Genomic DNA, 26,725 nt, shown 5'->3' on the forward strand with positions numbered 1-26,725 from the left:
ATCCACTGTTCTCACAGAAATGAAGTTACTAAATCTAAACCAGACGGCTACTGAGGCTTTCTTAAGTAGATTAACATAATATAGTTAGAAGACACTCAGCTAAATATCCTGTACTGAGTTACTTGTTTGTGGAACTGCCTTATGGAAGTTAGTCTGACACTGTTTTCAATTAGTGGTGGCACTTTTCACTCATCTCCTGTGAACAGATTTGATAAGAAAATAATTGGCAATGTAATAGTAACAGTCTGAAAAACAAGGTCCTCAAGGAGAAAGTGAAAACAGAAGGACATAATGAATATCTGTACTAACACCTATGGTAAAAGCAGGCTATGTGAAAATAACATTTCTTTAGACTTTTAGAAATAATTAGTCTTCACATTTCACAGATCATTGAAACTTTTCTAACAGTTGTCTGGCTAAAGTGCCTGCCCTTCCATTCACAGTAATTTTGTTTATCCTATGAATTACAAGAAAGCCTCTGCCCTGTGAGCCAGGTCTTTTTTAAACACTTTGATACACTGAGCAAGATCAATCAAAGTTATTTAGAGGTGGTTTAATTGATACTGACAGTGAGATATAATCAAAATATAAATTAATGCTCTTTCTGGAAGTAGTTTTTTCTTATAGTAACATAAACAGAACAAAGGAAAAACAATTGGTTGTAATAGATACTTTGGAAAACCATGTCCAGTATTAAATAAAATTAAAAGTACAATGTTGTATATACCTGTAGTGTAGCAGGGCAAATGGTGAGGCAGGGCAAAAACGAAATGCTTGTGGTACTAACCGGCCAAAACTCCATTCAATTCCAAGAAAGAAAGGTAACTGGGAAGAAAATGTGTGCTTGTTGGGGCTCTTTGCTTGGGACAATTCCCTTGAACCAGTCCTTTTCCAGAGATGCACTTTCTTACTCTTTTGTGTTCACTACAGAAGTCAGGTCTGAAATGAGACTCCACCTTCCAGGAGCGTCTCCCTTTTATACAGAGTGACATCAGAAGGGGTGGAGCTTCATTACCCTCAAGGGGCGGTTTCTCGAGGCTATGAGGAAAAAAGGAAACAAGATAATTAGTGACAGCACTCCCTCTTGTCCCAGTATGGTACCACATGCACCAGGTGAGTCTGGAAGGTGATCCTCTTGTTTACATGCATAAAAATGATTATAACACAGATAGCACATCACAATTATAAACCCTATGTGATGAACAGAGTGAACGCAGCTCATTATAGCTTATTCTATCAGAAATAAGCAATACAATATTAAGATTACACCTATTTTATCTTCTGAACAGGGAAAATTCAGGAAATTCATTAATCCTTTTATATAAGGTGTAACATGAAACATCAATAACCACCATAAAGTGAACAAACAGGACAAGGTGAGAGAAAGACAGGTTTTTCTTTTTTGAGGTTTTTCACCTGTGAACATCCGATGAGCAATGCATTAAAAGCACATTCAGAAATAAAAGCTACTTCTTCTAGTGGTAGTACTCTGCAAAAATGAAATCTAAGCAAGTGAAAAGTATTTATATCATGACATTAAATATTGTTTTCCTTATTGTAATAATTATTATCAAAACATTTGCATTTATGATACATTTTAACTTACTTTAAGAAATCTTGTCAAGTAAATTTTGCATAGCCCATTGGCAGATATTTTTGCTAAATAAAAGCAAAACAACACCCATTTAAAGTTTTTTTATCAAGTTTTTGTATATGCATTTTTGTAGTGTAGTGATGAAATAAAATTCATGAGAAAACCCATTACCATCATCAAAAGCATCTGGTGAAAGGAAAAAAACTTTTTCACTTAATACTTTACAGTATATTGTGTTAGAAATTACAAACATTTCACAAGCTTATCAATTCTAGCATTCAAATCTCTACAATACAAAGTGCAAGTTTTGACAAAGTAGTCATCAGTTTTGTGCAAAGAAATGTACAGTTCATTATTTCTCTAGGTAATATGTGTGTTAAAAACAATAAGTACTGCACAGTGTAAATCCATACTGAAACACATACTTAATTACACCACAAGTAACTATTTTAATGGTTAAAAAAGTAGTACAATCAACAGTTAAAATGGTTTAAATCAAATAAATGCATGCATTTTTACATTTAAGCATTATTTTAAAAGCAATATGAATTAATTGGTCCAATGTGCAAGAATATTTTACTTTTAATTGTTGTATTGCATAGGCTCACTATGATGCTGTATTACAGTAAAACACTGAATATCTGTAGAAACATTGTAGATGACATGAAAATATTGTTGTACCCAAGTCAAATCAAGTTTACTGTCATGTGAACAATTCTTAATTGCATATCGCCTCGAAACAGCTGAAAAAATAAAATATATATATATATATTGTGAATGCTGGCCCGGACACAGGAAGACGGACAACATAGTTTCACCCAACACACCGTTTATTTACAATATTTACAATAAATATGTGCTCACAAACCCCAGTGCCTCTTGCACCGATTCCCCCAATGTCCAGGCCACACATTCCTGGCCTCTCTTTCTCCTGGCCGCCTTCAGTCCTCACTCCAGCTCCGTCCTCTTCCACCCGACTTCCACTGCTGACTGGAGGGAGGCGGCCCCTTTTATAGGAACCGGATGGGCTCCAGCTGCTTCCCGGCAATCTCCCGCGGACACACCCCCGTGTGGCGGAAGTGCCAGCTGTGCACCCGGAAGCCGTCCGGGTGTCTCCTGTAGTCTTCCCCCCGGCACTTCCTGGTGTGGCGGAAGTGCCGGGATAATAAGGCACTGGGCGCCGCCTGGCGGTGGCCACGGGTCCCTACAGGGCTGGGCTTCCAAGCCCTTTACCTGAGGCCCCCAACATAACCAGGATGGACGCCCCCTCGCGGTCTGGAGGAGGCACAAGCCCTCCTCTCGTCCTCCTGGGCGTCCCGGCCGGGCTCCAGCCCCAGCCGGGACCACTATATATATATATATATATATATATATATATATATATATATGTATATGTATATATATATATATATATATATATATATATATATATATATATATATATATACAGGCTTGGGCATATTTGTGGCAGATAAAATTTAATGTCAGTAAATATAAAGTATTACACGTAGGAAGTAAAAATGTTAGGAGGGAGGTCTGAGAATTTTTTTAGGAATCGTAGTGGACTCAATACTATCAACTGCCCCACAGTGTTCAGAAGCCATTAAATAAGCTAACAGAATGTTAGGTTATATAGCACAATGTGTGGAGTACAAGTACAAGGAGATTTTACTCAAGAGACTCAAACTTTATAATGCACTGGTGAGGCCTCATCTCAAGTACTGTGTATAGTTTTGGTCTCCAGGCTACAAAAGGACATAGCAGCGCTAGAAAAGGTCCACAGAAGAGCGACTAGGCTGATACAGGGCTACAGGAGATGAATTATGAGGAAAGATTACAAGATTAAACAAAAGAAGATTAAGAGGTGACATGATTGAAGTGTTTAAAATTATAAAGGGAATTAGTACAGTGGATCGAGACTGTTATTTTAAAATGAGTGCATCAATAACATGGGGACACAGTTGGAAACTAGTTAGTGATAAATTTTGCACAAACATTACAAAGTTTTTCTTTACACAGAGAACAACAGACACTTACAATAAGCTACCAAGTATTGTGATAGACAGTAAGACTTTAGGAACTTTCCAGACTAGACTTGATGTTTCTTTAGAAGAATTAAGTGGATAGCACTGGCAAGCTTTGTTGGGCTTAGTGGCCTATTCACATCTAGACTGTTCTAATGTTCAAGTGAAATACCAAAAATGAGTAACTGGTAACCTAGATCAAAAAAAAATTTACTGCATATCCACTGCATGCTTCACAAAGTCCCAAAAATTAGAGCAAACATGTCAAAAGTAAACTAAGTGTGAAACAGGGAAATTATGAATCAAAGATCTAGGATGATAACTACAACAAAGTAGTATGGGTAAGGGGTTTCCTGTATAAAGTGGACTGCAACCAAAAATTAACAGGTAAGCTGTTGAACTTTAATTCTAAACATTATGATATTGTCACTGTTCTTAAGAAATCTGTGGAATTCGTTTAATGTAAGAATGTCACCCTTCCTGTTAAAAAAGATATTTTGTACAGTGACTCCAAAAAAATATCATCAGCCTCACACTATTCTGTGCAGAGAAAATTAATCTCTCTCTGAGGGCAGTGGCATATAAATTAATAATGCTGGGGCTACACACAACCCCTATAGCAACCCATTTATCCTGTTGAAATAATATTTATCAGAAGAAAACAAAGTTAGTTGATAGCAAAACTCATGAGGTGTGACACAAATTCACTAAAATCTGCACGATTCCCTGACCATTGCAACAACATAGAAACAGCAATCTCAACTCAGCTGCTTAATCTTCAACAATATAAGCATAAAAAGAGTCTTTGTTCAAAGAAATTAATAGATAATCAACCAAAATAATCAGAGTTTGTGTCTTGATAATAAAATTACCAGAGTTCTGAATATTTCTCTTTTTGTGGCCACATTTTTATTGAAGTTTAGTAAGAAAAAATGTATGTTTTGCATAAATGAATACACAATAATAAAGCCCAAACTGTCATCTAGTTAAAGGTAAAAGGAAACAGAGAAAATAAAAACAGGACCCCACTCTGTTTGGTTTCCAGGCAGAACAAATACTCACCCAACCATATTATCCACCCTAAATAATTGTAATGGAAGATATATAGGCCAGTGATTCCTGGAAAAACTAAGGAAAGGGCAAGAGTGATGACACCACAGGTCACCAACCATTCAAGTAGCAATGGGTGGTCAATGATACAAACAAAATGGTTGTGCCCATGCAGCAAACTGACAAAGTGGCAGAGTAATAGAGTAAAACAGCAAACATAATAGCAACACAATGACACAATTGAAATAGCAATTGTCCTGAAAATGCTTTAAGAAGAATAAATGTTTGTATTCATTTTACACCATCTCTAGCTTATTGTTATGGTTTTCTTTATTTCTTTTTTTAATTTTATTTCTTTATTATTATTATTACTGCTTACTTCTTCTTCATCTTTTTCCACTTCTTTGTGGGGTCAATGTTTTATAGGTTTTGGCGTAATGCCTTTTCTGTCGGCATCCCTCCCCATTTATCTGGGCTTGGGACTGGCTCCAAAAAGGAAGCTGGATTATTATTTTGACTCTTTACTGTTATATTTAATTCTTTACTGCATCTGAGAAATATTCAAAAGTTTTGATGCACAATTTTGAGCATATGTTTTACTTTTATTTTGATTTTCAGACTATTATAAATTTTAATCATAACTTTATCAATGCCAGAGTCTTATCTTAGGATAATTGTGAGCATCTTAGTGTTAGTTGAGTAGTCAGTTGTCTGGTCTAGCCAGTTTTCAGCTTTGTCATAATAATGATAAAAGCTAACATTAATTGTAACTGCGTTTTTTTAATATTTCCAAAATCCTACAGCTGTTGGAAAGAATAGAGCACTTACCATGATACATACACAAAAACTCCACAATCCCTGTGATTTCATTTGAAAAGTTTTAGTAAAATTTAAAGCAAAAGCATTTCACACAAAAAGAAAAAGAAAAATTGACAAAATGCACAACAAATAAAATAATTTATTGCCTATGATATTTATCTTTCTTTACGTTTCTACAGTATATATGTTTCTACATTGGCATGGCATTTTTCAGTGTAAATTAATATTTAGGTATATATTATGACATGTGGTCAGAAAACTGCATCCCACAGTACCTTTCTATTTGCAAGCTCCTTTTTACCATCTCTATAAAATTTTACATCAGAAATATTACAGCAGAATACTTTAGTGTCACACTTTTGTGGTGCTTGTGACAATTGCAAGTGGATTCTTACTGTTTACATTGCTCTTTTAGACAGCTTTGTCCTTAAAACAGTTTGTTGTTGCTGCACTAGATGGAATTTATTTATGACTTCACAAGTTTTGCTGTTTTTAAATTATAGAATGCTAGCTCATACAAAGGGTAACTCAACCCCAGGCTGATACAACCAGTCAACGCCATTACATAGCCCTCTTTGAAGTTGACGCATTCCTAGCGACTACTTCCCACCTCTTAGAATGGCGCACAAACTTTCTGAAACAGCAGAGTGGTGCTGTTAGCAGCAGTCTTGAGTACTTCACTGTCATGTGGTGCAGAAGAGATGTTGAGTGCTGTGCTGTCAAGTACACACCAATTATAACACCAGTTTTAGTGGGATCACATTCATCAGCAACCCGGGAAAGCCTATGCCCTGGTATGACAACTTCATCTGCACTTCAGATTCAGGATGAAGAATGCAGATTATATGCTGTTGAATAGTATATCAACTCTTTCCCCTGGCACACATATTTGAGGGGTTATGAGATTTGGCCAATCTTTTCTAAATAAATACATTTTGTAAATTTGTAAAGTTCTCATGATCATGTAAGCCATGGTGGTTGTTCTGATACCGCTGCATGTCATTCAGAATCTCTTCTGAAAAATTAAAACAGATGTGTGTACTTGGTGTTTAATTAAACCAATTTAAGGTGTAGAATTTCAGCAAGGGGTGTCTCACCAGTCCATGATTTTCATGGAAAGTAAAACAATACAGATTTCCATACTGGATTGGTCGTGTTCCGGGATAACAATGACTGCTACCAGTACTCTTAGCCAATAGGGTGCTTGTTAATATATTGTGTGTGCAAGAGACTAAATGGAAGGTAAGAAAGGCCAAGTGGATTGGAGATGGATTTAAATTGTTCTATTGTGGTGTGGATGGGTGGAGAAATGGGGTAGGGGTTATTCTGAAGGAACAGTATGTCAAGAGTATTCTGGAGGTGAAAAGAGTGTCAGACAGAGTAAATGATTATGAAGCTGGAAATTGGAGGTGTGATGATGAATGTTGTTAGTGCATATGCCCCGCAAGCTAGGTGTGTGATGGATGAGAAAGAAGATTTCTCTTTTTTGAGTTGGATGAAGTGATGGACAGTGTACTCAAAGGACAGAAAGTGGTGATTGGAGCAGATTTCAGTGAACATGTTGGTGAAGGGAACAGAGGAGACGAAGGGGTAATGGGTAGGTATGGTGTCAAGGAGAGGAATGAAGAAGGTCAATGATAGTGGATTTTGCAACAAAAGATTGTCTTGGCTGTGGTGAATATGTATTTTAAGAAGAGGGATGAACATAGGGTGACATACAAGGGTGGAGGAAGGTGCACACAGGTAGATTATAGCCTATGCAGAAGAGCCAATCTGAAGGAGATTAAAGACTGCAAAGTGGTGGCAGGGAAAAGCGTATGATGGTCTGTAGGATGACATTGGAGATCAAGAAGAGGATGAGAGTGAGGGCAGATCCAAGGATATAATGGTGGAAGTAGAAAAAGGAAGACTGTAAGTTTGAGTTTATACAGGAGGTAAGACAGGCACTGGATGGCAATGAAGTGGCAGCAGAAGTAGTAAGGGTGACAGCAATAAGGGTGCTTGGCGTGACATCTGGACAGAGGAAGGAGGAAATGGAAACCTGGTGATGGAATGGGGAAGTACAGGAGAGTATACAGAGGAAGAAGATGGTGAAAAAGTGGGATTGTTAGAGAGATGAAAAAGGTAGACAAGAGTACAAGGAGATAAGGTGCAAGGTAAAGAGAGAGGTGGCAAAGGCTAAAGAAAAGGTGTATGATGAGATATATGAGAGGTTGGACACTAAGGAGGAAGAAAATACTATACAAATGGCTATACAGAGGGACCGAGCTGAGAAAGATGTTCAGCAAGTCAGGGTGATAAAGGATAAAGATTGAAACATACTTACTAGTGATGAGGGTATGTTGAGAAGATGGAAAGAGTACTTCGAGAGGTTGATGAATGATGAGAATGAGAGAGAGAGCATGTTGGATGATGAGGAGATAGTGAATCAGGAAGTTCAACGGATTAGCAAGAAGGAAGTAAGGACAGCTATGAAAAGGATGAAAAATGGAAAGGGCATTGGTCTAGATGACATACCTGTGGAAGCATTGAGGTATTCAGGAGAGATGGCAGTGGAGTTTTTAACCAGATTGTTTAATGGAATCTTGGAAAGTGAGAGGATGCCTGAGGAGTGGAGAAGAAGTGTACTGGTACCGATTTTTAAGAATAAGGGGAATGTGCAGAGCTGTAGAAACTACAGGGGGATTACATTGATGAGCCACAGTATGAAGTTATAGGAAAGAGCAGTGGAAGCTAGGTTAAGAAGTGAGGTGATGATTACTGTGCAGCAGTATGGTTTCGTGCCAAGAAAGAACATAACAGATGCGATGTTTGGTCTGAGGGTGTTGATGGAGAAATATAGAGAAGGCCAGAAGGAGTTGCATTGTGTATTTGTGGACCTTGAGAAAGCATATGACAAGGTTCCTCGAGAGGATTTGTGGTATTGTATGAGGAAGTCAGGAGTGGCAGAAAAGTATGAAAGAGTTGTACAGGATATGTACGAGGGAAGTGTGGCAGTGGTGAGGTCTGTGGTAGGAGTGACAGATGCATTCAACCTGGAGTTGGGATTACATCAGGGATCGGCTCTGAGCACTTTCTTATTTGAAATGGTGATAGGCAGGCTGACAGACTATGGACTATGATGTTTGCTGATGCCATTGTGATCTATACTGAGAGTAGGGAGCAGGTTGAGGAAACCCTGCAGAGGTGTAGATATGCTCTAGAGAGGAGAGGAATGAAGGTCAGTAGGAACAAGACAGAATACATGTGTGTAAGTGAGAGGGAGGTCAGTGGAATAGTGAGGATGCATGGAGTAGAGTTGGCGAAGGTGGATGAGTTTAAATACTTGGGATCAACAGTACAGAGTAATTGGGATTGTAGAAGAGAGGTGAAAAAGAGAGTGCAGGCAGGGTGGAATTGGTGGAGAAGAGTGTCAGGAGCAATTTGTAACAGATGGTTATCAGCAAGAGTGAAAGAGAAGGTCTACAGGATGGTACTGAGACCAGCTTTATTATAAGTGTTGGAGACGGCGGCAATGACCAAAAAACAGGAGACAGAGCTGGAAGTGGCACAGTTAAAGTTGCTAAGATTTGCATTGGGTGTGACAAGGATGGATAGGATTAGAAATGAGTACATTAAAGGGTCGGCTCAGGCTGGACGGTTGGGAGATAAAATAAGGGAGGATTGATTGCGTTGGTTTGGACATGTGCAGAGGAGAGTTGCTGGGTATATTGGGAAAAGGATGTTAAGGATAGAGCTGCCAGGCAAGAGGAAAAGAGGAAGGCCTCAGAGAAGGTTTATGGTTGTGTTGAGAGAGGACATGCAGGTGATGGGTATAACAGAGCAAGATGCAGAAGACAGGATGATACGGAAGAAGTTGATCCGGTGTGGCAACCCCTAACAGGAGCAGCCAAACGAAGAAGATGAAGAAATTCCTTTTCTCTATGTTCATATTTTGAATAATTGGTTCTAAGTATAACTACTACTTGATGAATTTCAAAAAGACATTAATTGTACATCAGAATTTTTAAGGTAATTTGTTGAGACAGTTCAGTTTCAAAATCAGCTCAGTGGTAGCATGGGTTTAGGCAAGTTTGTTAGCAATACTTTTTACCTATTATAAACCCCCTGTTCACCTAAGATTTAGTTTTACTGATGCATTGTCTGAGTATTTTGTGGATTTTTTGACCTTGAAATGCATTTCTACTGTGAACAGAAACTTTAATTAGTTTACTTTTCCACTTTCAGAAAAGTAAAGAAAGTGAATTTGCAGGACTGATTAGGAGGGTACGCTTTTCTGTTCAAAATAATTCGGGGCATATGAATAAAATAAATCTTGCTGTCAATGCCACATTAAAACCCCTGCAAGAACCAGGGTGACTTAGCTCCTTAACAAAGGGTTTCTCATACTTTAAAAAATGCAGGACACGAACACCATGTTGTTAAATACAATGTGGCATTTCTCACTTGTAATTTCAGCACTAGATTTGATGGGTTTATCAGGATTTCCCCTTACTCATTTCAGTGCATGGATACATGAGTTTCATCAAGTCATTTTGGTGTGCAATGTGGACCACCGGTGCACGTACAGCTACCCAACCCAACGCAGACAGGCAGAGACATGAGTTTGACATGCAACACGTTTTGTTTACAGTTGGGGAGCTCTTTTCTCTCGCTCCCTCCAGCACAATACAGTCCAAAGTGCAATATATAGCACAGTCCTTTTCCTTTCCTTCTTCTTCCTCCGCCTCCACTCCTCTCCTGGCAAGCTTCATCCACCTCCTCCCAACTCTGGAGTGGAATGAGGCGGCTCCTTTTATTCAGCACCTGGCAGTGCTCCAGGTGGTTCATCAGGATTACCTGGAATCATTCCCAGATGTGGTGGAAATCCATTGAATGGCCCTGCAGCTCCCCCTGATGGCCCCCACGGAACCCAACAGGGCTGCACCAAACTCCAGGAATCCATGGTGCAACCGCCAGCCAGGAGGGCTGCCATCTAGTGTCAAGGAGAGGCATTGCCTCAGCGATGCTTTCTCCCCCAGTCCTTCTATTGCATTGGCGTCCCGACCGGGTAATGGCCAATGCCGCCTGTCACAGCAGATAGTAGATCATTTCATTTAGGGTGGGATCCCCCTAAGTCATTTAGACTCACAGATAATTAATACTTTTATTGAGCTATAAGTAAAAAGACCCTAAATACCCTGATGGTACATTTGCCCCCTGCTTGCTGCTGATAAACTGGGCTAAAACTCAGAGGATCTACAGTGGTTCTGACAGAGATATGCATGGGTTTTACAGTACATATGTATCACTCTCCTTAGTGACAAAAGGTAAAATAAAGCATAATAATTGTCTTTATTTTGCATTTTTGGGTTAGATTTCCACAAAGGCATTTTTGATTAGACGTTTATTTTTCTTTTTGAGTAAATGTCTAATAATAGTGAATCTGAACCCAGAGACCATAAAGGATGGCTTCAATAAGCACTGATAGTGATTTTTTAAAAATCTTTGAAAAACACTCAGAGTTTACCTTACAAATAAGACTTTAATTACATGCTTTGAAATAAATCAAACATTGCTGAAACTATTTTTACATTGAAAAACACCAAATTAAGGGTGTGACATTAACCTGCATCCAGCCCTGCAAGCAGGTCCTCCAAACTTGCAGGGAAAACTTTGGGGTTTGTGGCAGGATTGGCACTCCTGACTCTGTAAAAAAAATAACCTCACACTGTTCTATTCCATTCGAACTAATGTGGTGCAGGACAGCTGCGTTTGGGTCCTAATTTGGGATCCTGAGGTAGTTCATCGTGTGGTGGGTGTGAAAACATGCTGTATCAGTGCCTGATCCCAACCTCTCTGAAGCAATCATATAGGTGTCACAATTCATAAAAAAACTGAACAAGCAATTTTTTGATTGGCAGGTTTTCTTCTACTTTCTTCTTCTACTGAGTATAGGGTATAGTATAATATGACTATAGTCAGTGAGGTCTAAAAATCTCAACATTGAATCTTTGGATGATTACAATACTTTGCTTCATATATGAAAAAGTAAAAAGGGAACATTCAGGGCTGGAGACAGGGTGGAAATAAAGCAGGGCTAGAGAGAGCTTAAGTGAAATGATTTATGGAAGTTGAAGGAAACCACAGGATGGAATTGGAAGTCAAAGTTGTAACAACATGGAGTTCTGTAAAGGACTAAGGAACATCACAGACTTTAACTGTAGACCAGGGATGTGGGCTGTCTGGAGTGGGCTAATGAGTTAAACCAATTCTTTAACAGGTTTGACCACAGCCTTTATGCTCAAAGTTCACCCACAAAGGTGCCACATCAATCTGCTGCCCCTGCCCCGCCCCCTCACCCTGAGTCCACATTATTAATGAGCATGTTAATGAACCATGTCCACACACCCTCTTTCCCTCTACTTTCTATTTACACTTCTGCATATCAACTGCCATTATGTCTGTCGTCAAGCATCAGCTTCAATTATTTATAGTAATCATTCTGTCATTCTCCCAGGATTGAGCTTTGATGTGGACAAGGTGAGGAAATAGCTAAGGTGTACTACCAGCAAGGCTGTCTGTGTAAGAAAGGAAAAGGACTTGGAAAAGGAAAAAAAAAGAAAAGTACAATGTCAGGTAACATGCAGACAGACCTGAGAGATTTACCAAAGCCAAAACAACCAAAAAACAAAAGTCAGATGAGTGTGAGATCATAAACAACATGATTCAAATGCATAGCAAAATGTGAATAAGTCTGCTTTTAGAATCTCAGATGATCCTCTAAATGAACTGGGTGGTTTAAATGCCGTCATGGTTAATTAACATTACATATTACAGCAAATGCCCCCTAGCAACCTAGGATTGTGTCTTAATGATGAGAATTCAACATGACGGTGCCCACAACAAATTCAAAATGGTATTATGGAAAACTGCAAATGATAAATTAATAATTCTAATTACTTAATGAACTTTTTAAAGAAATGCAAATGAAATTATAATACTTACATTAACAGGTACCTAAGAAAGCCTTAAATTTAATAAGAGAAACATTTCTTGAAGAAGCAAGAAATTTATAAGTTTGAGTTACCATTATGACATAAGGAAACTCAGGCAGGGCAAAGTTGCCGGACCTAATGGTGTTAACCCTAAGTCACTGAAGGAGAGTGTTGGGCAATTTTTGGTAGCTTTTCAGGACATCTTCAAACAGACTGTGCCTAGAGCAGGTTCCAGATTTATTTAAAACATGTGTGGTGCCAGTTTCCAAGCTAGATAGTTTATGTTTAAAAGTGATGTTTTTAAATTAAAACATACTTACGAGGACGTAGCTCAAATCAACGATGAAGAAGGACAGTGTATATTCTGAGTTGATTATCAATTGCTCAATAGAATATTGCTTACCTTCCCTCATTTACTCTTTAGACAGGACACAGCAACTCCAGGTTATTCATTTAATATATTTTGGTAGACCAGAATAGAATAATTAGATGATTAATTTTTCATGTTTTGTGTTTGTATATGTAACTCTATTTTTTAACTATCCTAAGAGCTAGATTTAAACATGATTTAGTCAATTTGGAGACCTTCTATGCAGTAATTTACTGGATATAAAATTCTAAAGATCTATATCATATATATTATATATATATATCTATATATATATATATATATATATATATATCTATATAGATATATATATTATATATCTATATATAATCTATAGTTAACTGTACAAGTGTTTAGTCATATGGATTATTTGATAAAAATTTCTCTTATTGTGTGTCTTTTTGATTTTCAACTTGTATTTTTTATTCCCAGATTTTTGACTTTTATCTTAATGTACTGTTCTGGATATTGGATTTGGATTTTTTCACTTTCAGATTTTTCAAACCTGTTTTTTATCTCTTTTTTTGTCTTTGTTGTCTGTTGAGCGTTTTTAAATTCTTATAAAAAATCTTTAATTATTAAAATGCTATGTTTTGTCTTCCTGGGGTGGAGGATTTACATTGTTTTTTGTCCCTGCTCTGTTTCAAACATGTTTTTAGATTTTAACCCTTTGCCTCACTATTAAGCTTGGGCAGGCAGTCAGCCTGACTTTTGGCTTGGCTGCTTAAAGTGGTAAAGCTGGCTTGGATAATTATTCTTTTTCTCAATTTTGTTATTAATTCCTGTAGTTAGATGTATTGCCTTCTTTTCATTCTCCTTTTTTGCTTTCTATTTTGTTTAATTATTACATAGTTTTTTCTGATACATTTAATAGTCATGTCTTGCTTTATTTCTTTTGAGTTCTTTTTTTTTTTGTTAATTTATTAATTTATGACCAATTTTTTTAGAATTAGGTTCTTCAATATATTTTTTCAAAAAATATTTTTTATGGCAATCTTGTTATCCATCCCCATTTGAGAAGATCATAACAGTATGTTTTTAGCCTTGGTATATAAACATATTCCTGATGACTTAGATTTCTTCAATTTTTCAATTAAGTTAACTTGGTTTTCTTCTATATTGAACTTATACTTCACTTCTTTCCTATGATTATGACTTTACTATGACTTTGTTCTTTACTATGACTTTGTTGCCATCATGTGCATTTATTTTCATTGGTGCTGCATTTTGGTGTTTCTGGTTTTATGGGTTCTGCACTTTTGTGTTTGATCTCCATGATGCTATATGGTTAGTAGGCACATGATGCATATGCCATTTGCTCTGTGAGTGCATGGCCATGTAAGACAAAATGGGAATCGCCTATTCTACTAGGCTTAATTGGCACACCAGCAGATTTGACAGAGGTGCAGGCACCTCTGTCCCCCACTTGCATGCCAAACTAAGTGACTGAACTCCATCTTATACCAGGATCTTCCTGGACTTCATCTGATAACTAAGGTTTAAGTCAAAGTTTCACTGACATCTCTCCAGAGTCCCATCTGTAGACCTCTTGAGCCAGAAGGCCCAAAATGGAATTAAGCAAGCATAAAGAGCTATTATTCAAGGAATGACAATTCTGATGGAGTGAGCTTAATCCAATCACAAGAAGTTATACATCACTCTTTGCATTATATCATTTGAGTACATTCTCATTGAACTATCTGGGGATTCTTAGGATGTAGCCTCTCTGGTATTCTCTCAGAGAGAGGGAAATCGACAAAATGACTGAAAACATCTGAAACCTGCTATCTGAAGCTAAAAAATAAAATTGACCACCTTTCTGCTACATCAAGCTGTGTGCCAGTGGGCTGAAAAGGCTGAGAAGCACCCATCCCTTCAAGAAGGGAACTTCAGCATTTAAACACCAGAATGAGTTGCAGATGACACAGAAAATGGCTTAGCTGAAAAAAGCACCACAACCCACAAATAAAGGATCACGCAATAAAGAGAAACCGAAGTAGAATCCTACACTTGAACCCAGAGTGGCAACAAAGCAACAACTCCACACATCATCAGTCATCACCTTTAAAGACTTGGTTTTGTAAAACCATGTCTCTGTGCCAAAATAAGCTAAAACTGTAAATAGCAAGCAAACAGCCAGCATATATGTTATATATTTATCTGTCAAGTGTGTCTGATCCAGTCTTATTTGTCTGTTTATATATATGTACAGGCCAAAAGTTTGGACACACCTCCTCATTCAATGTGTTTTCTTTATTTTCATGACCATTTACAGCACTCCATCACTCTCCTTATTGGTCAAATAGCCCTTACACAGCCTGGAGGTGTGTTTGGGGTCATTGTCCTGTTGAAAAATAAATGATCGTCCAACTAACCTGACTTCTGCACAACACAACTGCTGGTCCCAACCCCATTGATAAAGCAAGAAATTCCACTAAATAACCCTGATAAGGCACACCGGTGAAGTGAAAACCATTTCAGGTGACTACCTGTTGAAGCTCATCGAGAGAATGCCAAGAGTGTGCAATGCAGTAATCAGAGCAAAGGGTGGCTATTTTGAAGAAATTAGAATATAAAAGATGTTTTCAGTTATTTCACCTTTTTTAAGTACATAACTCCACATGTGTTCATTCATAGTTTTGATGCCTTCAGTGAGAATCTACCAATGTAAATGGTCATGAAAATAAAGAAAACACATTGAATGAGGATGTGTGTCCAAACCTTTGGCCTGTATTATATACCTGTACTATATATATATATATATATATGTATATATATATATATATATATATATATATATATATATATATATATATATATATATATATATATATATATATACTGTATGGTGACCCCTGCCAACAAACAGAGAAAGGTAAGTTGAATAAAGTAGGAACCTTGCTGAATTTTTTTATTAGTTACCAGTCTTGCTGATAATTAACTAACCAAGAAAATTCACCTTTCCATTTTTGATATTTATTGGCATTTCTCTGGGTGGCATAATAAATCATATCCATTCACACATTTTTTGCCGTATTCCTGGGTGGGTGTTCTATTGATTATTAATTATCAATGACTACAGCCTCCTGATGGGATCTGGAATTTTTATACTTTTATTTAGCCTTATCTGAATATATTCCTGGCAATAGTTTTATAGAATTTGAGGTTTTAATGTGCAAGGATTTCAAATTTGTACTCGGAAATGGTGTAGCTGGCCAGATTAGAAAGCATATAATTTGTTTACACTTTGCCATGATTTTAGAGCCTTTTGTATTTGCCGTTTCCTGGGTAATGGTTCCCAGAATTTGCTACTCCATACTCATTGGGCTCATCACCAGAGCAACGGTTTAATGATTGTCCTAAGAAATGACAAATTTGATGGGTAAATTCTTGCTTCACTGTGAAAAAAGAAAAAGAATGTTTTTTTTATTCTGTTCAGTTTCTGAATCTCTGCTCTTGTTTTGTTTTTGTTTTTTTGACTCTGATTTTTGGTTTTCGGTTCTGTTTTGACACTTGAACGTTTTGACTTTTTCCCCATTCTCTGACTATGATTCTCCTAGTCATTTCTCATTTATTTGTTACTACCCATTGTGAGATAGAACCCCACAATATTTAATATTAGATGGGCATCCAGTTTAAGTAGTTTGTAAACTTTGCTGGAAAAGTTTAAAAATAGCTTGGCAAGCATTTTTCTAGTGTATAAATTTCTAGTATTAACTTCAGCTTAGTTTTGACTAAGAATTTTGTGAACTTACTTTAATTTAAATATTGATATATTTCTTTTGTATTGAGTTAGGAAATATCTGGTCCAGGCTCTGGTCTTATTGTGTCTGGACCACTGCAACTTGCTTTTGGCAGGAGAACCCACATGTGCTATCAGGCAGAAGATCCAGAATGCAGAGGCCCATCTTGTATTTAACCAGACGAGATGGGCACAGGTTACTTCTCTCTTCAGGTCATTACAATGGCTTACTGTAGCAGCACGCATTAAGTTCACATCCCTGATGCTTGCTTACAGAGTAGTCAAAGGGTCAGCAACTGAGTATCTGGAGACACTGGTGAAGTTTTATACTTCTTTTTGCCCACTCAGGTCTGGCATGGGACAGCATCTGGTGATGCCGCCTCTGTCTCAATCCAGACTCTTTTCTTGTGTGATTCCCAGTTGGTGGAATGGGCTGCCGACATCCATCTGTACTGCTGACTCCCTCATTGCATTTAAGAAGCAACTGAAGACCTATCTGCTCTGTGAATATCTGTATAATTGATAAAAGAACAAAAATGCTATGTGATCTTTTATATGGTTGGTTAATTTGTTGTTTTACATTTAATTGCTTTATCACTTATGATCTGTGATTGTAAATGATTAGTTATTACATCTCTTCACTTGTGGAAATCAACTTTTTTACCTGTCCTATTAAATTTGCTGAACAAATACGCCCTAGCCTAATGTTACTCGATTATGTTTATCTCTGTTGTCATTTGCTTCGTATAAAAGCATCTGCCAAGCAAATAAAATTAAATGTACATTTGACGGTCTGAGTTCCTTTTTATAGCATTTAAAAATCTCAGCCACTTCTTTAGTCTGTTTGGACGTTTATGGGAAAGATTCAATTAGGTGGTCAGCACCAACTGTCGACTGACAATAACTTAAGAATGGACTGGAATATCTGTCCTTGCTCAATCAGAATCTGACTGGTGGTATTTTCACTACCAGGTGGCATGTAAAATAAAAATGTTTATAAAATGCTACAAAGTTACCTAGAGACAAAGAAAATGAAACTGTACACAATGCCAGTCTTTATTAAGTCAATACCCTGGCCTTTCTTAATTATGTCAGATGTACCCTTAGCCTCGTCTGCTGATTCCAAAGGATCACTTCTGGAGTCAGACATGCTGTCTGGAAGTTGTGGAGCTCTTAGAACTCTTAAAACTTCTGGCCACAAGTTTCCCTGCAGTCTCAAGCCCAAGTACATATTTAGAGGGTCTGATAATCCCCACATATTCTATAATGTAACAGACCTCCCTTCTGCGACTAGCCAGACTATGGTATTTTAATAACTACTGTACTTCCAGGGCTTTTTCTAAAAATATATAAATTAGCGCCTCATTAATATCCAGTACATAGACAACTCAGATTAATTTTAAGTGTAGTTTAATATTAAAGAGGATAAAGAAAATTATATGGTATTATATGTCAGAAAAAAGGTTATGAAGCAATGAATACTTAGAAAGGCGGTATGATTAAAGCAAAGGGATAATGAAAATCTAAAAGTCTTATGAGTACGAAAAAGAACTTTATCTGTCTTTTTGTACTAAAATGTAACCTAAATATACACAATATGAGTGTAAAAGGAGCAGAATCAATCCCATGTATCTATAGTCTTTCAAAGTGCATATGACAGTGATATACTGACTACTATTTACTCATCATTTTCACCAGTTTCACTGGAGACATTGCACAAATCCGTCAATCCATTTTCTGGATGTGTTTCTTCAAGTACTGGGTCTAATTAAGCTGAAAGCTGTTCAATAACAGAAAATAGGTACAGGAAAGAAGCAAACCTCAATGGAATTCCAGTCCACTATAGGACACATCCACATGCTCTCATTTACTCACATTAAGTCAATTTAAAGCTTTTAATCTGATAAAAGTACAGTATATCTTTACCACCTGGGCTCCTTTCAGAATTAAAGTATATATAACTGGTATGAATATGTTGTACTGTATTGTGTTTTTGTTTCTCCCATTCTTTTGCTTTGCTTTTTTCTTGAAAATATAATTGATTTATATTAAAGTTAGTCTGTTCTGACTCGAGACTTAGACCTAGAGATGTCCCAAACTCATCTCATGGACACCTTAAGCAGAGTACACCTCGGAGAAAAACTCACTATGATCACAGATAAAGTAATGAATTCTTTGATTTTGGGAATAAATAATAATTGTATTCTTTTTTTTTCTAAAAATTGAAGGCACAAGAAAATGTACAATTATTTAAACATTATTTATTTGTTCCTGACACTCTGTAGTTAAATGTCAAACCACATTGAGATGTGGAGAAAACATTAAGCTTCTTAAAAGTAAAAAAGAAGAGCCTGTAAAGTATCCTTTTAAGCTTGTCACAAAGAATGACTCAGTTTGCCTGTGTGTGTGTGTGTGAGCTGCCAAGATTTTTTTTGTCTTGACAGTAAGCTTAGAGGGCATGTAATACTGGGTTATAAATACATATTCTTATATTTAGACCATTCCATGTTCTGAAATGGCCCTGCTCACCCTTCATTTCAGAGATAGTATCCATTATGTAGCTGTATATATTGTAATAAAATTGCACAAAATTAAATTTTTCTTTCAATCAGCTATTATATAACAACCCATACAAGTGCTGGGTTCATATGCTTTTATTGTAATTTTTATTTTTTATTCTTATTTTCTTCATCATGTGTGCTTAATATCATAATGGGGTTAAGCATTAACAGAAAAAATATTTAAAGACAGCTGCTTCTCCACTATGTACTACAAAATGGTGTTAAAAATAACTACACTGCTGATATTATGCACCAACATTAAACAACAATGGACACAGTGAAACAAATTGGAAAAATGAGGACTTGACATCAGGGGTCTTCAGGCAAGACTTCCTCTATCCTGGAAAAAAGACTGAAAACCTGTAATTATGTACAGGTGAATTGGCCTCTGTAAGAATGTCACAATTCTTGTGGCATTTGAATGGGCTCCCTGTGTATGTGTAGATTTTTTTTTCTTCTTATACTCAGGTGCCTACAAAGTCTAATTTGGCCCAGTGTGACTGAGTGAATGTCGGTGTGTTCATTATGGCATGATAAACTGGCACCCTGTCTAGTACTGGTGCTTGCTGAGCATCTTATAGTCCCCAGGTTCCCATGACCCCAAGTTACGTTATTTGAGTTCTGGGAATAAATGTTGATTTCTGTTATACTCATACTGTAATACATTTTTGCATTGTACTGGATAAAACAATTTTTATAATGGCCAAATCAATTAAGTTAATCAAACTTTTCAGAGGTCTGTTTCAGAATATCCTAGTTGGCAGTCTCACAAAGAGCATATTACCATTATGGTGCTTGATTAACACTAGAATTACCAGAGCATATGAAAAAACTCGTAGATCCGGCCCACCTTAAGTCCCATCTCACCTCTCCGTCAGCATCTTTTGTCCTGTAAATGTGCCGATAAAGACAAGCAGCAAACAGCCTGCTATTCCATCCCCCCACTGCCGCAGAATGTTTACAACGTTCTCCCAGCTCATGCCTTGATTATCTGGGTGTGAAATGCTAGAGTTTTAGAGTGGAAATAATGGATCATTATTAGGAACACATGCATTTCATGTCTGTTCCCTTTCTACAATAATCTGTGTAAACACATTGTTAAAACAGAAACGTTTCTCAAATTTTTGTAGTAAATGACAAAATGTTGGCATAAACTATATAATGTGTGAAGCCTGAAGTCCAAATATCAAATAAACACTTTCACAAAAGGTTAAAGTATAAGACAACAGCTTCCATGGTGTAGTGGTAAAATTTGCTGACGTGTAATCAAGAGTCCCTGGTTCGATCCTGACTGACTCCTATATTTGCCGTTTTCAGTAGTGAGCTGCTCTTATTGTTAATATTATACAGTACATACATACATTTGGTTTGAGTCTGTAACAGGTGGTGTACATTTATTGGACTTGTAAAAGTTACCATTTTTTCGATCTATTATTTCCACTCTAAAACTCCAGCACTTCACTCTTAGATAATCAAGGCATGAGCTGGGGGAACTTTGTGCACATTCTGCGGTGATGGTGGGATGGAATAGTAGTCTGCTTGCTGCTTGTCTTTATCGGCACATTTACAGGACAAAAGACGCTGACGAAGGGGTGCCAAAGGATTTAAGGTGGGCCGGATCTACGAGTTTTTTTCATAGGCTCTGGTAATTCTACTATTAATTGAATCTATAGACAAAAGAATAATAAAGTATTACTTTATTCCTTTAAATGCAACACCCTGTTATGACTGTACATTTGTGCTATTTACATTGCACTAAAGCAAAATACCGTTTGACACAGTTCAGGAGTCAAGTATATTATAAACTATTAAATCTGTATAATCTTATTTCTTGTTTTAATCTGTTCTGTTCTGCTATTATACTTAAAAAAACATTAATGATGTCTCCATCATTTGTCTAGTGAAGGAATGACATGCCATCCAGTGTTGGATCCTTTTATGCTTTTATTGCTGATGACTTAGCATCTAACTGTCCTTAACCATGTTCTGGAAAAGCAATTATAAAATTTGTATGGCTAAGGAATGGGCATATACAATAATATAATATAACTAGGGCCCTGCTCACTTCGCTTGCCAACCCACAGGGCAGGCACTATGTGCCAGCCACTTCGTGTCTCTGCCACTCACATATGGGTAAGTGGATGTACAATTTAAACAGATTGTTATTTTCATGGGAACTGTTACATATGCATAATACAACTAACTATTTTACATTACAGTGAGTAAATAACCATAGTTAAAAATAGTAAAATGTAATATATTGAAATAAAATTGTAATTCATGTTGTGTTAGGTTAGAGGTATTTTTTAAGTTATACATTTTTGATCTATTTGGCTTTGAAATTAACACAGAAATACTTTTTAAACTTCTGTCTCTGATATCTTCGTCTTTTGAAACTATTGTTGCTGACAATTTGTCACATGTTGGTTTATTATAAATGCGACTGTGATCTTTCGGATTCATATAAAAATCCAAGAAAACTTCTTTCTCCATGTTTTACAGATAAATTTTGTGTAAAGTAAGATACTTTTGGACATATGGATTTGTATCCTGTCACACACGCGTGTTTAGGGGACAACTAAAGGGCCTGAATAAATTTAATTCCACGCCAGACCATGGGGTGGCGAAGGGTACTAATTCTCTCTCTCAATTCCTTGCAGACCATTCTCGGGGAATCCTGCCTGGTTCCGGGGCAACCAACAACGTCACTTCTAGTTTTTGCTCTGATGACATCACATCCTCTGTGAGCATTTAAAAGCCGCCATCTTAAGACAATGATCAGTTCTGTTTTGGACTCAGTTGTGTGAACATGTCTGTTCTCTTTAATCAATTTTGCAGCCGGGAAATGTTATATGGGTGACTGCCCCAGACCTTCCCAATGTCTCTGGGTCATTTTTATGACAATCCATTATTGGCAAACAGATTATTGTAGATTCATATATTTTGCCTGTAGTGTTTGTGGATTTCACTTACACCAAACAATAAATCTTTTAATTCTCATGAATATGCCTTTTCATTGGGAAGGAACACAACTTTTCCCTGATGGCAACAGGAATTAGACTTTAAAGCCAAACAATATCTACATACTTCTGTCATATCACCTATGTCCATATATTTGATCTCTTTTCGCTGTTCCGTTATTTCACTGAGTAATAATATCCGTTTGTTAGTGCTAATGTGATCTTTACTATCAGTTTTTTGAGACTTTCGAATTTTAGTACTTTCATAATCTCTAACCTGTATGAGTATCGCATCAGCGTTTTTGAACCTCTTTACGACATTCTGCTTTGTCTTGTACTCTTTGTCTTTTATTTACAACCCCACTTGGACTTGCTAGGTTTTCAATTCCACTTGGTCCAGGCTAATTATTACTTTCCTTATTTCCCGAATTTGCACTAATATTATTATTGTTCTTTTTTTAATCCTTTTCTCTCCAACGCTTTTGGGACTCTTTTCGATGTTCTGCCCTTTCTTTTTCACTTAGTCATTGACGTGTCATCTAGAATGTATAAAATTATTGTCCAGAAAAGGACTACATCGAAGGAACAAATAGATTGTATGTCTAAAAATACTGTCCAGAAAAGCTTCTTTAAAGGATGAAACTGAGGACTTTTCATATATGACTTTAAATGAGGAAAACAATAACATTTATAAGAGCTGAGCGTGCAGAAACTGGTTTTGACAAAAGCATTCACAGGAATGAGAGTTCAGTGGACCGTAAGCGTGTTTGAAAATGGCTGAGAGGAGGCCTTGATTTGACAAAATCTCTTGGCAATAGTCTCGTCTCGCGGGACTTGAAAAAATGTCTTGGGGGAAAAAGTCTTGTCTCATCCCAGGATTTTTTTATATAATATAATATAATATAATATAATATAATATAATATAATATAATATAATATAATATATATATCTGCAATGGTCTTATGCATAGTTGAAGGTTTCCTACATTGCATCCAGTTTTGCAGGGATAGGTTGCAGATTTTCATGATCCTGAATTGGATTAAACAAGTTTTAGAATGTCTAATATAATACAGTAAAATATATCCTCACTTTTCCTACTTAGGTTAAGAAGGTTTGAGAATACCATATCATACTATAATTTAATATAATATGCAGGGTTTCCTGTGCCATTTTTTCTCCATATGTGCACTTGTTAATTTAAGTCTAAATTAGCTGACTATTAGAGTTTATGTGCATGTTTTTGTAGTAGTAGTACTCGTAATAGCAGTATTGTCTTGTGTAAATCATACACTCTTGTTCCTGTAGTTTTATTACTAAAAACATTAATGCAAGCTTTCAAGACAACTAAGGCCCCTTCTTCAGGCAAGATGTAATTAATGTGGTTACATCTTGCCTGAAGAAGGGACCTGAGTTGCCTCAAAAGCTTGCATATTGTAATCTTTTTAGTTATCCAATAAAAGGTGTCATTTTGTTTGACTTCTCACTACATCCATAATGGCTAAGACAGTACAACATCTTAGTACTAGAAATCTTTAGAAAAGTGGGACTGTACCTTTCAGATTTGGAAAATGCAGGCAACTATACATATTGCTCTTCATTGCCATAGCGGCTGAAAATAAAACATCTTTCTTAATACTTTTTAGGGGTGCTTTACATCAAACTAGCTTTTTGCTTGATGCTGGTGGAATGGTTTCTTGCTTCCTGCCTCCCACAAACTCGATGAATAGACAGATAACATACACCGCTCTGTAATAATGTCTCACTCTTTTGTGCTTCCCTGTTTGATTAGCTGTAAGTTTGCCTTGCTCAACTGTTTAATGAAGGAATACTGAGGTTCTTATTCAAGATATTTACCTAATAATACTGCAGAGTCTCATACATACTCAAAGAAAGCAGAAAAGGAGGTGATGCTGTCTTACCAGCAACACTCGGGGGCTGTTATCATTTCAGTCCCTGTCACATGTCAAGTATAGAAAATAATCATAGAACAATGGCTGCACATACTAAATTACAATGACAAACAAGCACACACAGTACCTGACCTTCACCGTATCAATCCCTCACTAAGAGCAGGCAATAATGGTTCCAGGTAAACAAAATGCCAAACTCAAAACAGTGCCATAAACTTCAAGGAGTGATTGCATGATCCAGATAAGGCAATCACTAATGGATGGCAGATAACAGTTCAACAAAAACACCAGAGATTACTGCACAAATAATAGAAAAAACTCTTCTAGTTTTAGCTTGATGATAATTTGTTTAGCATCATGATCATCAGCTACTGTTATCCATTAATCTATTTTCTGGATAAACATCCTAATATGCAGAATTTCACTTATACTCAGCCTATGGCTTTCGAGAACATTTTTAAATGAAGTTAGATTAAATAGGAAACAAAGGCAGATATAACAACGTGTAACCACCAGGGGGTGCTGCAGGTGTCCAAACCTCAGACACAGTAATGCCCTTTGAGTTCAAATAATGAATATTTATTTAAACAAAAGCACTCTTCACTGTCTCCTTTCCAAAGATAAGCCAAACACACGAAATAAATAAACTCTTCCTCCTTTGTCCTCCAGTTGAGTGTTGGTTGCTGCCTCCCAGCTCTGGCTCATTAATGTAAGGCAGTGGGCTCCCTTTTTTGCTGGACCCAGTAATGCTTCCAGAACCTACACCCCACCACACCGGTTTCCCCTGGGGGTATAACTCCTTTCTTTGATCTGTAGCTTACTTTGGTTTCTTCTTCTCAGAAGACGCCGTTTGGGGTGCTAACCCATACCGCCTGGTTGCTGTCTTTTTGAGCGTCCATCTGTCACTCCAGATGTCACCATCCTGTTGTCAGTTATCAACCAGCCTTTCCTGCTAGTCACTGGCTACTCTAGTCTAACATTGCTGTGACAAACATCATCAGTCCTTCTAGTTTGGTCCTCTGATGTGCACATGGGTACACCAGTCCAGTATATTGGGAAAGTATGCAGTCTTAGAAGGTATACTCCAGAAAAGATAATAACACCATTCATCCCAGCCAAAATATCAAACCAGTGTCACCTCCCGTAACAACTTTTAACTTGCTTTGAATCAATCTCATATATTATCAGCTAGTTATATTTCTCCACTGTATTGGTAATACCATATCAGTTCAAGATAAAGGCAAATGTAAAATCTCCACTGGTCTGAGACAGTAAAGTGTACAAAAATTGTTTATTAATTAAAAAATATATATTTTATAGCCTTAACTAGTATCCAATGAACATTAAGTAATTCACTGACATTTTATTATGCAATAAGATTATACCTCACTAACAACTTGGATTTAGTATTCTAAAAAATATGAGGCTTTTTCTGCCTCACCTAGACCAATCATAGACCATATTGTTCTGCATACTATTCAAAAAGAAACTATGGAGAAAAAAACTAGAAATATTAAAGCAGAATATAATGGGTTATACATTATTAATGATATAATTTAGTATTGAAAAACTTGGTTCTTTAAAAATTTAAAGAGTGTTAACAAGTGAACTTTGCTTTGAAACCACACTAGAACCCAGTATTATGTAAAGGAAGCTGAAATATTAATAAAAGGTTTGTTAGACATCAAATGCCAAGTAGGGATACCAAGTAGGGAGTGCCTTGTCTTTTTGCATATATCTCTACATTGAACTCAAGCACCACAATACATTCCCGTTATCTCCTGCTTGTTGAGCCCTTGTCCTTCTTCTCTCCACACTCACTTTAACAACAGACATAAGGGATTATTTCCAGAAAAATAATTTCTGTCATCAGAAAAATTTTCTTTAATGCTAAGGGCTGTCTTCTTAAAGCTTTCATGTAGACTTGAGGCCTATCTTACTATTAACTTCCTTGGCGTTTAAACCCAAGCCAGCTCAGGCTTAGAATTCAATGCAATTATGGTTAAACCCAACACAGGCTCAGGGTGATGTGTACTGATATGCCTTATAGTGCTAAGTCCACAGTATTCTGCTGCCATCTACTGAATGAATTAACGTCAATTTACTCTAAGATAAATCATCAATATTTATGAGTGGGACAAAGCCTCCAATGAAAAATACAATTGCAAGTGAAAAGGTAAAGGATGGGTACTAAACCTGCATCAGAAAAGCAGTGCACACTAAGCATACCTTTTCTGCTGTATTTATGTTGATGTTTTGGAATTCATGTGTTTCACTTGCACAAAATAATATTTTTTCTTGTTGAAAAAATAAATCAATATTTTGGCTACTTTTTCCTGAGGTAAAGATATCGCTAAGGAGGCAACAGGATTAGGCAAACACTAGGCAGCCAGTCTCTTATAACTTAAAGGAAGGGGTAAGGTGTAGTGCACAGGAACACCCTTTTGTCTCCAATTTGAGTCCTAATCTGACAAGCTGCAATAGATTTAAAAGAGAAGAGGATATCCCATTAATGAAATGAAAACATTAACAACACAAATATCAATGGTTACTTTTTACTTTGTTTTGAAAGAAAATTTCATTGTTCTAACTTTTAGTTCATACTCAGGACCACAGCCATTCCAGTTGATTACCCTGTACTTTATACTGTGGAATGCACACAGTTCTTTTCTGATCTTCCAGATTTCTCCTTTACCTTT

This window comes from Polypterus senegalus, chromosome 5 (assembly GCF_016835505.1).
Source record: "Polypterus senegalus isolate Bchr_013 chromosome 5, ASM1683550v1, whole genome shotgun sequence".
Classification (NCBI taxonomy): domain Eukaryota; kingdom Metazoa; phylum Chordata; class Cladistia; order Polypteriformes; family Polypteridae; genus Polypterus; species Polypterus senegalus.